We start from the raw sequence: 12,787 nt of genomic DNA, 5'->3' as shown, positions 1-12,787 counted from the left end.
TCTCCACTGCGCCACGTAGATCGGTTTGGTTTTATTGCAGATACTAAATTTTCCAAACGTATGGCCGCGATTTTCCAGTAATGCAGGATCCACTGCTTAAAAAAATATACAAAAAAATCCGTAAACTATCAGTTGCTGCGTCTTTGTAAAGGATGGGTGAGATGTATTTGATAGTGGGACTCCTAAAAACTGTGGAAGCAGGGAGCCATTCGCGTGGGAAACTGCACCTCTTACTAAGAGAGGCTTTGAATAGGTGATCATTCAAATGTTTAAGAGAGCAACTTTAGTGATGCGAAGAAACAAAATACTGATATATTTGGACCAAACACACACAGAAGAGAACAAAATATTTCCAAACTCTTGCGTGGTGTTTCAGGCAGTGTAAGCACTACATGAGGAGGATCGTTGAGATTTTAAGATTACAGTTTCAAATAACGCAAGGAAAGTAACAAGATAGTCATTTAACCATCACACTTCAATCGGTGCAATACAGTTAAAGTTCTGCGCCGAAATACAATCCTGTGTTGCAATATGCTTGATAAAAGGCAGTTTATGACATTAAAGTGAAAATATAATCGTATGAAAATCTGTGTGTGTGTGTGTGTGTGTGTGTGTGTGTGTGTGTGTGTGTGTATGTAGGCGAGACGGCCAGTTTCGCATACGAAGCTCGAACTCTTAAAGGAAACCGCGAAATGACGCGAGTAATAGAGAATAATGTGCAAGGGGAACTATATTAGTACTGTGTGGATAAGTTGAGAATTTGATTTGGATGTGACGGGAGGCGTGCTAGGGTAGTCCTGCAGCTGCAGTGACCAGTGTGTCCGGGTGGCTCAGTGGTCAGAGTATCTACCTACTAAGCAGAAGACCCGGGTTCGAATCCTGGTCCGACACGAATCTTCAGTCTTCTCCATTGATTTCAATCACCACCTACTCGCAACCACGTCTGTAATTCCTTTGTGTCTTGTTCCACTTTGCTCTGACCACTTCATTCAAATCCCACGCGTCTGCTCTTCAGACGGAACAGCTATTGAACATTCAGTTCAGTAGAAAAGGTTTCTTGTTCCTGTAGCATAATCATTGTAAGCAGGTCATACAGTAACTAGTAACGGCATTGAAATAGGTCTCTTTCTTTTCTTTTTTTTTTTTTTTTTTTTTTTTTTTTCTTCCAAATTATCGATATTTTATTTCTATGCGTTACCGAAATCCGTCTCTTAGAGGTTGAATAAGAGGTCATTGACGGTTTGTAGTGGTAACAGGCGCAATTTTGCAAGCTAATCGCTCAAACCACTGTTTCTGGGGTGAGCCATTTATATTGTAAGCACATTATTGTGCGCTTCTGAGTGTTCGAGGTCGTGCACTTCCGTGTGAGTAAGCTTCTGGATAGTTTCCTTATATTGCCTTGTTTTAGAGTGGAAAAAGTGAATATTACCAAATTGCTTTCGGTAGATAAACATTTGTCCTGTGTTGATTCGGCATTAAGTTGATCCCCGACAGTTGCAGTGGGCTTGGCGCATCAGTTTCGCGCAGCTGTCTCAACCAGTACCGTGACGTGGATTTGAAAACGTCTCTATGGCAATTCCTCAGTGTTCCCACATGTCTACGGACGACTTGTTTCCGCCTGCAGCCGTTTGCGCTTTACAGTTGAAACGTGGCAACAATGCTGCCAACTGTCAAGGAACATCTTACTGCGTCTGACCTACAGGGCGCAGGCCGGCCAGTGTGGCCGAGCGGTTGTAGGCGCTTCAGTCTGGAGCCGCGCGATTGCTACGGTCGCAGGTTCGAATACTGCCTCGGGCATGGATGTTCGTGATGTCCTTAGGTTAGTTAGGTTTAAGTAGTTCTAAGATCTAGGGGACTGATGACCTCAGATGTTAAGTCCCATAGTGCTCAGAGCCATTTGGACCATTTTACAGGGCGCAGGAGACTGGCGTTAAGACTTAACCACCAAAAAACCACAGTTCACCCCCCCCCCTGCCGCCCCCCCCCCTCCCATCACATATTATGCAAGTACCGTGTAACGCCGCCTTTAGCCTTGATACTAGCTGATATTGGCCTTATTTTGACGATAGAGTGTTCACAAGTTTCTTTGGGTATGCCAATTCGTATGCCGGGAGAGCCTACATTCACACATCACAATTTTGGCGGAAAGCTTCGTGGTTTCCAGCTGGCTGGAGACCTGAGAGCGTTTCACAAACACTTAACCCATGGTTAGATCGTGAAGAGCTACTGATTTGCGAGGATGTTGACCGCTATGTTTCACAGCTTTCCAACTAATTTGGCATTTACTACCGGTTTAACATGTACGACATAGCGGCCCAGTCTGGATGCAATAGTGTGTGTGCACACACTGCTACGAACAAGTCTGTTGTCTTGGATGACGATAGTGTGTGAAGCAAGCTCAGTATAAAGATGTAGGAGAAGAGCAACATTTGCTCACTGGGAAAGTCCAAATAAGCATCCTGGTTCGTGTTCACAGTAATCTGTGTGACTGGGTCAAAGCCATTATACGAAAAACCACTCCAAAACAATACAGGACATCCTCGTGCCTGGACTGCATGCTTCACAATCTGCGGCTTAAACACCTCAATGGACGTCGTAGCACCCAACGCCTTGCATCATTTGGAAAAGATAAAGTCGTGAGTTGTCTGCCCAAAACTACGTGCCGCCAGTCAGATACTGTCCAGTTTAAGTAGTTTGGTCCATTGCAGACGTGAAGCTTTATGTTCTGCTGTGAAAAATAGACTTTGACGAGTTAACTGAGTCACAATGTCTGTTGAATGCAGTTCCCTTAACTGTGTTAGCCAAGAAACTGATGGTGATGGACCTTTATTCACTGACAGCAGCTATTCCTGTCACGTTATAACAGATTCTGATTAACAAGCTGGCATCCGTCTGCTGTCCCTGGCGCTTAGAATCTTTTTACGACCTTTGTTCTTATGCCCTATTGTATTGGATTGGATTGAAACGTTATTATATTCTATTGGACTCAAACGGGGACCCGCCATGGCCCTCAATGGTCCACAACCCAACAGGCCACAGCAGTCCACCCGCCCCACACCGAACCCAGGGTTATTGTGTGGTTCGGCTCCTAGTGGACCCCCAAACCTCGGGGAACGTCTCATACCAGACGAGTTACCCCAAATGTTTGCGTGCTACAGTAATTATGGTCTACGCATACGTGGAGACAGTGTTTGCGCAGCTATCGCTGACATAGTGTAAGTGCGACGGAATAAGGGAAACCAGCCCGTATTCGCCGAGGCAGATGGAAAACCCCCTTACAAACCATCCACAGGGTGGCTGGTACACCGGACCTTTACACTAATCCGCCGGGCGGATTCGTGCCGGGGACCAGCATGCCTTCCCGCTCGGGAAGCAGCGCGTTAGACCGCACTGCTAGCCAGGCGGGCGATGCCCTTTTACTTAGCAGGAAGTCGTACACCATTCATAGCTGGCGTTGATACGCCAACAAACCGAGCAGCTTAATTCGTGGTGCGGCCATGGGCACGCCCAGACACGGTAGCTTCTTTCTGCCATCCTTTCACGTCTTCATGGTGGCTAATCTCCCAGCTCTGTTTCTATACAACCAGCTAGCAATATACGCACAACTTCACTGCCTCGTCATACGTAAACTGTGATGGGTCAATGGCTGCCCAGTACCAGTTCTACGCAACCTGCAGCGCTCATAAGCAGCCATTGCGCCATTTCTTTTTAAGAGGGTGACTAGTTCACTGGCGGGAAAAAATGCAGCACCCTTAAGGACTGTGTTCAGTGCATGATGAAGAGGAATTGTAGTGTTAGTAATTAATTTGTCACAGTCATCAGCGAGTAGACGGAGCTCTGGAAGCTTGTCACACCCACAGTTTTGACTCTGCAGGCTGTAACTGTACTAAGTTTAGAGATGAGCAGTGTTTGCAACATTCGTTGTAGGCCACAAGAATTCTCCGCGGAAGAGTACGTATTCCTATTCAACAGTTTTAGCCGTTTCAACACCGTTGCATTGTGGGCCTGCGGGAGGCTGGATGGACGTATCGACGGATTGCTGTATATGTTGCGCACAATGTATCGGTGATATATCGTTGCTTTCAGCAGCGATCTGTGGAACATTCCCATACCTGTAGGCCAGGTTCTGGACAGCTGGGTACTACAGGCGCACGTCAACATCAACGGCCGACCGCGGTGGCCACGCGGTTCTAGGCGCTGCAGTCCGGAACCGCGCGACTGCTACGGTCGCAGGTTCGAACCCTGCCTCGGGCATGGATGTGTGTGATGTCCTTAGGTTAGTTAGGTTTAAGTAGTTCCAAGTTCTAGGGTACTGATGACCTCAGATGTTGAATCCCATAGCGCTCAGAGCCAACATCAACGCATTGTCGGGCAGTGGTGCCCGACTGAAAATCATCCAGGGACGAAATCCGGGCACATGTTGAAACTGCTGAGTCATAGGGACCATTGTGAATGGTCTGCTTGCAGCAGGGTTAAACATCAGTTACGCCTGTACTCTGCTTTCGTGAAAGTGTTTCCTGGAGAGTGGAATGGCGTTCTGCTGTCTTCAGTGATGAGGGTAGGTTCTGTCTGTACGCGAATAATGGACGTACACGTGTACGGCATAGAGCACTCAATATCAGAGTCCATTCACCCTCGACACACTGCTCCCATCCCAGGCTTCTTGCTGTGGGAGGTCATCAGTTAAGACTCGCGGTCACATTTGGTGTTTTTGCATGGTTAAGTTACCAGCGTGTGCTCCATTGCACAGTTTATCCCCGTGCCATGTTATTTGTTAGACAGGAAGGTGACGTGCTGTTTCCAGTTGGACAATGAACGTCGACATACGGTTGTTGCGACGCAACGTGCTATTCGTGGTTCGAAACTACTGCCCAGGCCAGCAAGATCACCAGATCCCTCGCCAATTTAATACGTATGGAACATGATGATGATGATGTATGGAACGTGGTGGTGATGTATGGAACGTGGTGGTGGTGATGTTGTATGGAACGTGGTGGTGGTGGGGGAAATAAGTCGTTCTCCAGGGCCTTTGCCGAATTACAACAAAAGGTGCAAGATGCTTGGGATAATTATCGCAAGATCCCATTTGCCTCCTCCATGATCATTTGCGTGCGAGAATACAGCCCTGCGTTGCCACCAGAGGGGTACACCGTATTTTGATTCGACTGTTCGGACATCCTTTACTGTGACGTTTGATTTCATCGTATGTTCCACGATGATAAACTACCTGTCACAACATATATTAGAAAAATTATGTTATCCTTGATGATGTTATATTTTTCTTTCCTCTAGTATGTCGCCCTGTGTACTTACTCATTTTAGTAGTGCAACAGGTGGCTTGGTGGGGCGCAGTTTGACGTGTGCACCGGAATAGATGAAGTCGGTTGACGGCAGGCACGCGCGGACCAGGCTGCAGAACACACAGCTGCTTGTCGCTAGACGTCTGTCCAAATATTTTGCCAGCCGCGACGGTGCCGGCGCGTGACGGCAAACAAGCCTCAGCTAGCTGTCCCAGATCATTACGGATGTGCCGTACGTAGCAGCCACTTCAGTGGCTTCCGTAACGGTAAAAAAAGGAAGTGAGGTACGGGTTCAACGCCCTGTTGACGACTCTGTCATCACAGACAATGCAGGCTCGGATTGTACGAGGATTGGGAAGGAAATGGGCTGGGTCTTCTTCAAAGACACTGGCCCAGAAAACAACCGATTTACGGGGAACCTCGAAATATGTAATAGCATGCTCCTACCGAATGCGAGTTCAGTGCGGGTTCTATTCGGGAATGACTGGGTCTCTATACGCTGCCTGATTTGCCTAATTGTACTGTCATACGGTACCGGAGGAAAACATTATGTTCTCGGTCTCGAGATCAGCGCTAGCGCTCCTCAGATATTTCTATCGAAAACATAAAAATTACCAGATACCCAGTGGATAACAGAACACTTAAACCAACTAGAAAGGAATGCCCACAATGTCGCCTTGTTTTGGGTTAAAGTGCACTCCAGAATGTTTGGAAATGAGATTGCAGACTCTTCTGCAAGGGAAGCGGTGAAGATAGAAATAAGAGTACACACTCTTTCCAGTGGAGCATCTGTTACCGATTTTACAAGAAGAGGTTTCAGATTGAGTGGGACAAAGAATGGGAACCCATCAGACAAGCAATGGAAAAAAACTACGCACAAATAACAGCTGTGCTGCCAACCAGGCCTTGGTACAATGGAATAACGTGTACACGAAAATTTTGCAGTTACCGTACCACGGTTGAAGTTCAAGCATTGCTGCTGTGCATAGCACCCACACTGCATAAGCATAGCACTATAGCACTGTAATTGCGCGGAAGAGGAAGTAACACTTTTTTTTTGTAACCGGTGAGACCTCGCATCAAAGTTGCTAATGCTGTGAGTAAAGAATACCAGTCACCAGCATGAGTGGCAACATTATTGGCAACCACAGACTTCATACTGCACAAATAACTTTACTCCTTACTAACGGAAGTGGAAAAGAGAGATCTGAACTAACTCACGCGCACTAAAAAAAACTTCTTGTAATCTCAAGATGTTATTTTCTCAAGCAACTATGATGTATATATGCAGACTGAAGCGACGACTGAAAATTTTCTCCAAGGTTGGGATTCGAACCCGTGTCTCGTGTTTACTATGCCACCTCAGCACAGTGGCTTCGTTCATCTGCACGAACTACCCCAGCGTGCTTCCCTCCTCCTTCGAAGCTGAGGTACCTTTCCATTACGGTTAAATAGCCTCTGTAATACTGTTAGAGTTTAGGGGAGTACCAAGTGCCCTGAGGCGTGAATGGGAATTGGGATTGAGGGGAGAGGCGTGCAGTTGTACAAAGCCAGGGTGGCGTAGTGGTCTGTGCTGCCTAGTGAGCGGGAGAACTAGTTTCGAATTCCATACTGATATGGATATAGTGTCTGTTCTTTCGGACATGACCGAAAGAACAGACACCATATCCATATCAGTATGTAGTTCTGGCAACACCGGCCATGACCACCTCTTCCTGTGCGGCTGCACACACACATTTCCCGAACTCTTACGAAACTTGGTAGAAATGACTTTCACGAGTAATGAGTGTGTTGGGGTGGGACACTACGAATGTAGTGTGTGGACATACAAGGTGAGAATGTGGGTCTCGCGGGAGGCGTGCGCGAGGTAGTCCCTGCAGTCGCGCTGTCCTCTGTGCCCTCGGTGGCTCAGATGGACGCCGGCACGGTATCTCAGTGTGTTCGGTCAGAGAGTTTAGTTACCCTCCGTAATAAAAAAAAACTGAATAAACGGATCAACGAACAATCTGAACGAGTGTCATCGGACGTCCGCCACGAACAAATTCAACGAACAATATATAGAACAAAAAAAAGATGAATAGAGCGTCTGCCATGTAAGCACGAGATCCCGGGTTAGAGTCCCGGTCGGGACACACATTTTCAGCTGTCCCCGTTGATATATATCAACACCCGTTTGCAGCTGAAGGTATTAATATAATTCTAATTTCGATTTAGTTTCGAATTCTGTCCTTGGTATAAAATTTCGTTTGTCTCTTCAGTCTGCAAATTAACATCGTCTTAGCCTTTGATTTATGTCATCCTCGTTAGTGTTTATTTTACGCATTTTGTTTTGTAAGTATACTAGTTATATATAATTGTGATTTATTATTTATTTATGTTGTGAATGTAGAAACTGAAGGGTACTATTAACCCAGCCCAAACATCCACAGTAACAGAAAAATGTTTCTCTGCCATGATTACTTAACGGTAGCTATTGTACACGACGATTATTAAGTAAACATTAGTTGTGACAGTGCACTATAACCGAAATTGGCAACCCAATAACAAGTAGCATTTACGAGTATTAAGAATACATTACATGACGTACTTACTTTCGTTACTATTTGATTTGTGGCACGTGTCCAATACCTAATACGAGTAAAATTCAATCTAAGTAACTTCTCTCTCTTGGCATAGTGTCATATGGCTGATAGTAATGTTTCAGAAACGCTTAATAGTCCAGGTGTTATGTAAATGGCAACTGCTAAGTCTGACTGTAGTCTTCAGATGGTTATGCTGAATGGACTGCAGTCATTGAACTGTCTGACGGCTGAATCGTAACTTTCTGAGTGACGGTGGCCCACGGTGTTTTGGTGCCTATCGGCAGATGGATTTCCAGTCCACAGTGTGAGGTGGAAGCAATGTAGACCACAGTTCACAGCGATCCCGGTAGCAGCTATCTGTACTTATGTTATGTATGAGTGCTGGAGGAAGCGGCGCGGAAGCAGGATGATGTCCCGGTTTGTCAGCACTATCTGGAGGCTGCTCCACGTAACTGAGAGGTGCAACGCGCGTGGTTGTGCCCGTGTGGTGGTTTTGGTGGCCTCTCGTGGTATTTGTTGTGCACTTCGTGTTTGGTACACGTTTTGTTATCATCTATGCAAGGTCAGTCCGCAATATTACGAACAGATGGCATAGAATTGTGTGCATGCGCGTCCTTCTGGTTGTTGGGTTGGGTTGGTTGGGGGAAGAGACCAAACAGAGAGGTCATCGGATTGGGGAAGGAAGTCGGCCGTGCCCTTTCAAAGGAACCATCCCGGCATTTGCCTGGAACGATTTAGGGAAATCACGGAAAACCTAAATCTGGATGGCCGGACCCGGGATTGAACCGCAGTCCTCCAGAATGCGAGTACAGTGTGCTAACTACTGCGCCACCACGCTCGGTCTTTCTGGTTGTGAACGGCGCACAGTAAAAGCATGGCTGGTCACTTCGCGTAAATGCTACCTGTATGTAGTTTCCTGAGCAACTGCTTAAAGAGTGAGCATATACCCATCAGGTCAAAGGTTTTACTCGTTTTCGCAAGTTTGCCATATCTATTTAGTTGTAATAAATGTTGGTCTAGTAAAATGCGCTTCTCAAGTGTTTACGAGACTGTTGAACGCTACACCAGTAATACTGAGCGGAAACAAGGCTGAGTCAATTACTTTCTGCCCCTAGTCCGCGAAGTAAATCAAAATTTTAGTGGTGCAGATAATTAAGCAGAATTCTTGACAGCTGATGTACTGAGACAACTACATCATGCGCAACCATAGGAAGCAAGCTATGATGAAACTGAATCAATTACTGCATCATTAAAGAGCACAAACTCCTATGTGCATGATGAAATTTCAAGTAGGATTACGAAGATCAGTGCAAAATACACATGTTCTGTAATGTGCAATGCAGCTTTCAGGTCTGGTTGATTCCCTGACAGACTGAAATACTCGTTAGTGAAGTCATTTTATAAAATGGGCGAAAGAAATGACGTAGACAGTTGGAGGCGTATCTCATTGCTGCCACTGTACTGAAAAGTTTTAGAGAAGGCAATTTATAGGAGAGTAGTGAAGGAAAGAAGGAAGATGGGGTTTAACGTCCCGACGACATCGAGGTCATTAGGGACAGAGCATTAGCTCTGATTGGATAAAGGATGGGGAAGGAAATCGGCCTTGCCGTTTCAAAGAAACCATCCCGGCATTTACCTGCAGCGATTTAGGGAAATCACGGGAAACCTAAACCTGGATGGCCGGACGCAGTTTTGAACCGTCGTCCTCCCGAATGAGAGTCCAGTATGCTAACCACTGCGCCACCTCGCTCGGTAGGAGAGTGGTGGTAGATCTCAGTACAAGTAATTGCTGTCGCACTGTGCGACTTGTGGAAGGGACTGCCCTCAGAAACGGCGTTTTTGTTAGACTAAAGGAGAACTAAACGACCGGTTGGGAACAGCAGGTACTTTCTTTCATTTAATGCAAAAATGTGATTGCATGGACCATACAATAATTCTGCACAAGTTGAAATATTATTGAAGTCAGGAAGAAGCTCACCAGTGGTTGAGTTCATATTCGGAAAAAAATAAGCGGAAGGCTATCCTCCATTGTCGACAAACGGGGAATGGGTTGGAATTTGACTGGATTTCACAGGACTCTGTTCTGGGTCTACTGTTTTTCTTCAAATATATATAATATATATATACACCGGGTGATCAAAAAGTCAGTGTAAATTTGAAAACCGAATAAATCATGGAATAATGTAGATAGAGGGGTACAAATTGACACACATGCTTGGAATGACATAGGGTTTTATTAGAACCAAAAAAATACAAACGTTCAAAAAAGTCCGACAGATGGCGCTTCATCTGATCAGAATAGCAATAATTAGCATAACAAAGTAAGACAAAGCAAAGATGATCTTTACGGGAAATGCTCAATATATCCACCATCATTCCTCAACAATAGCTGTAGCCGAGGAATAATGTTGTGAACAGCACTGTAAAGCATGTCCGGAGTTATGGTGAGGCATTTGGCGTCGGATGTTGTCTTTCAGCATCCCTAGAGATGTCGGTCGATCACGATACACTTGCGACTTCAGGTAGCCCAAATCCAATAATCGCACGGACTGAGGTCTGGCGACCTGGGAGGGCAAGCATGACGAAAGTGGCAGCTGAGCACACGATCACCACCAAACGACGCGCGAAAGAGATCTTTCACGCGTCTAACAATATGGGGTTTTTTTTGTTCTAATAAAACCCCATGTCATTCCAAGCATGTGTGTCAATTTTTACCTCTATCTACATTACTCCGTGGTTTATTAAGTTTTCAAATTTATACTGACTTTTTGATCACCTGGTATATCAATGGTCTACCAATAAGCGTGACAGGTCACACAAGTGTTACTGTAAAAAGACGTGAAAGTAATATAAATGATGTAGCCAATAGGGTAGCATCAGCACGTGGCTTTCAGAGAACTGATGAACACTTAACTGCAGCAAAACTCAATGCATACCGTTTGTCAGGCACTAATGTAAAAGCGAAATTTCACTGCTCGAAGGTGGTACGGCAAGAAAAAAGGAATAAAAGTGAGATAGTGTTAATACTTTCATCCTTCTTTACCTCCTCTGCATTACTGCAGATGACTTGTCGCGGAGTATAGTTGTACTGTGCATGCAGTACACGTGAGATGCCTAGTTGTTTCCACTGCCCTGTGTGGAATACATAAGTTCTTGTACACTTCACTAACCTGCTGTCTTCATGATGATGTCACCAGCACAGAAAACAGTACGCAGGTCGTGGATTGTTTTTCTTGAGGCTGAAATTAACTTCGCAAGGAACTGATGCTACGAATAAACTATAACTCATTTGGGATGCCACTCGCGTTTTTATTGATATAGACACGAGAAACTATTCTTGATCACAACGTATTGAACATATCTTTCCACAGTCATTATATCTGGCTAAAATAACATGAAATACATCCTGCCACAGACAACATATGTCTACTGGAACGGTCAGAACTGGAGAGCCGGACTGCCCGAGACACTTCGCGCGCCAAGCCAGCAAGGCGTGACCCAACGCCACCGAAGTGCAACGGCAGTAATATCGTCAGTCTTTTGTTTTTCTAATACTTTGATTTTAATAATTTTGAAATGACTGATTGGTAGCTGGCTGTTGAGAGATGTTTATTTAAAAATGAAGTAATTTGGATGACAGGTTTAATTAATAATAGCAACTAAAGTTAAACGTTTTGGCGCCCTACCGCCGAACACAGCAGCCAATCACAGAGCAGCAGTATCATGCAGGCGATCTTTCTCACGGGAATCTAACATCTGTCACCGGTACCTCATACCACATTGCGTCATCTCTATGCTTCTTGCATCTCCACTGCCCTGGGAATAGCTTCCTGGAGCCTAATATGATGGCTGAATAAGCCAGAAATATTACAGTGGCCAGCCGGTGAAATGACCCATTTAAACGGTAGGTGAAATGCGTCCTTCGACGTGTCGCTTCCAAGATTTCACGCAGAAAATGGATATGGCCCAGCCATTCTACATAATATCCGACCCTGGTGGGCAACACATCGGTAACTACCTGCATCAGCCCGGCTATCAAGCAATGTTGACAATAACATTACGGCCACAGTGCCGCAAATTATGGCCTCTGTAAGTGCACTTGCACACTGTGCTGCCGGTTTCAGTGCACCGGATGGTGTGACTGCCCTAAGTGCCCGTGACGTAGGACGGTGTCTATCCTTCCTCCGGCATGCCGGATCTGGAGGCATGCTGCGGAACCCGCGCATCCGCGTTCGTGACGACGGCGTGCCCGCGCCGCCCGCTTTCCACACGGTGTGCGGGGCTGATGATAAGTTGCGGATGGCCGCTCCAGCTATTAGCTGCGTTTTTTGGCCACCGCAAGCTGCAGCTCGCCTCATGCTGTACGGCAATTTCGTAATGGTGCTGCTTGGGCACGCGCTGCCCGCAATCACAGTAATTGCGTGATCCCCCGCCAGAGTACATCTCCCTGGCACTGCGTCCTTGTGCCCTCGCTGTAATACGTGTAGCGAAATTAACTACTGTAATACTTGTACGACGGCCGCTCTCCTTCCAAAAGGGAAAGTACGTCGTATAATGAAATCGTAGGACATAGCTCCAGGGGCTGCTTCGCGGAAAGTCCGATGCTGCACTAGCATACTCCGTGGCTGCGTGTTAAGCCTGTGCGAGGTATGGCTAAAATGATAGTCAAATGGGGCTACACTACCTGACAGAAAAAGTGAATCACCCACAAGACATGATGGGATGTCAGTGTAACTTCCTATACTACATGTGACCGTTGATAACGTAAACAGGTACAACGGCAACTAGGGGCATTAGTGTTGTATGTGTATAGTGGCCGGCCGGGGTGACCGAGCGGTTCTAGACGCTACAGTCTGGAACGGCGCGACCGCTATGGTCGCAGGTTCGAATCCTGCCTCGGGCATG

At 46.1% G+C, this 12,787-nt stretch overlaps 1 non-coding gene across 1 annotated transcript; it reads left to right on the top strand.

Annotated features, from left to right (window-relative positions):
* Positions 1 to 818: 818 nt before the first annotated feature.
* On the top strand, positions 819 to 891 carry Trnas-acu (transfer RNA serine (anticodon ACU)). The gene has a single exon. It is a non-coding gene; the product is annotated as a tRNA-Ser (tRNA).
* Positions 892 to 12,787: the final 11,896 nt, after the last annotated feature.

This window comes from Schistocerca nitens, chromosome 7 (genome assembly GCF_023898315.1).
Source record: "Schistocerca nitens isolate TAMUIC-IGC-003100 chromosome 7, iqSchNite1.1, whole genome shotgun sequence".
Taxonomy (NCBI): Eukaryota; Metazoa; Arthropoda; class Insecta; order Orthoptera; family Acrididae; genus Schistocerca; species Schistocerca nitens.
Note: the sequence above shows the minus strand (reverse complement) of the source record. Positions and strands in the feature narration are given on the sequence as shown.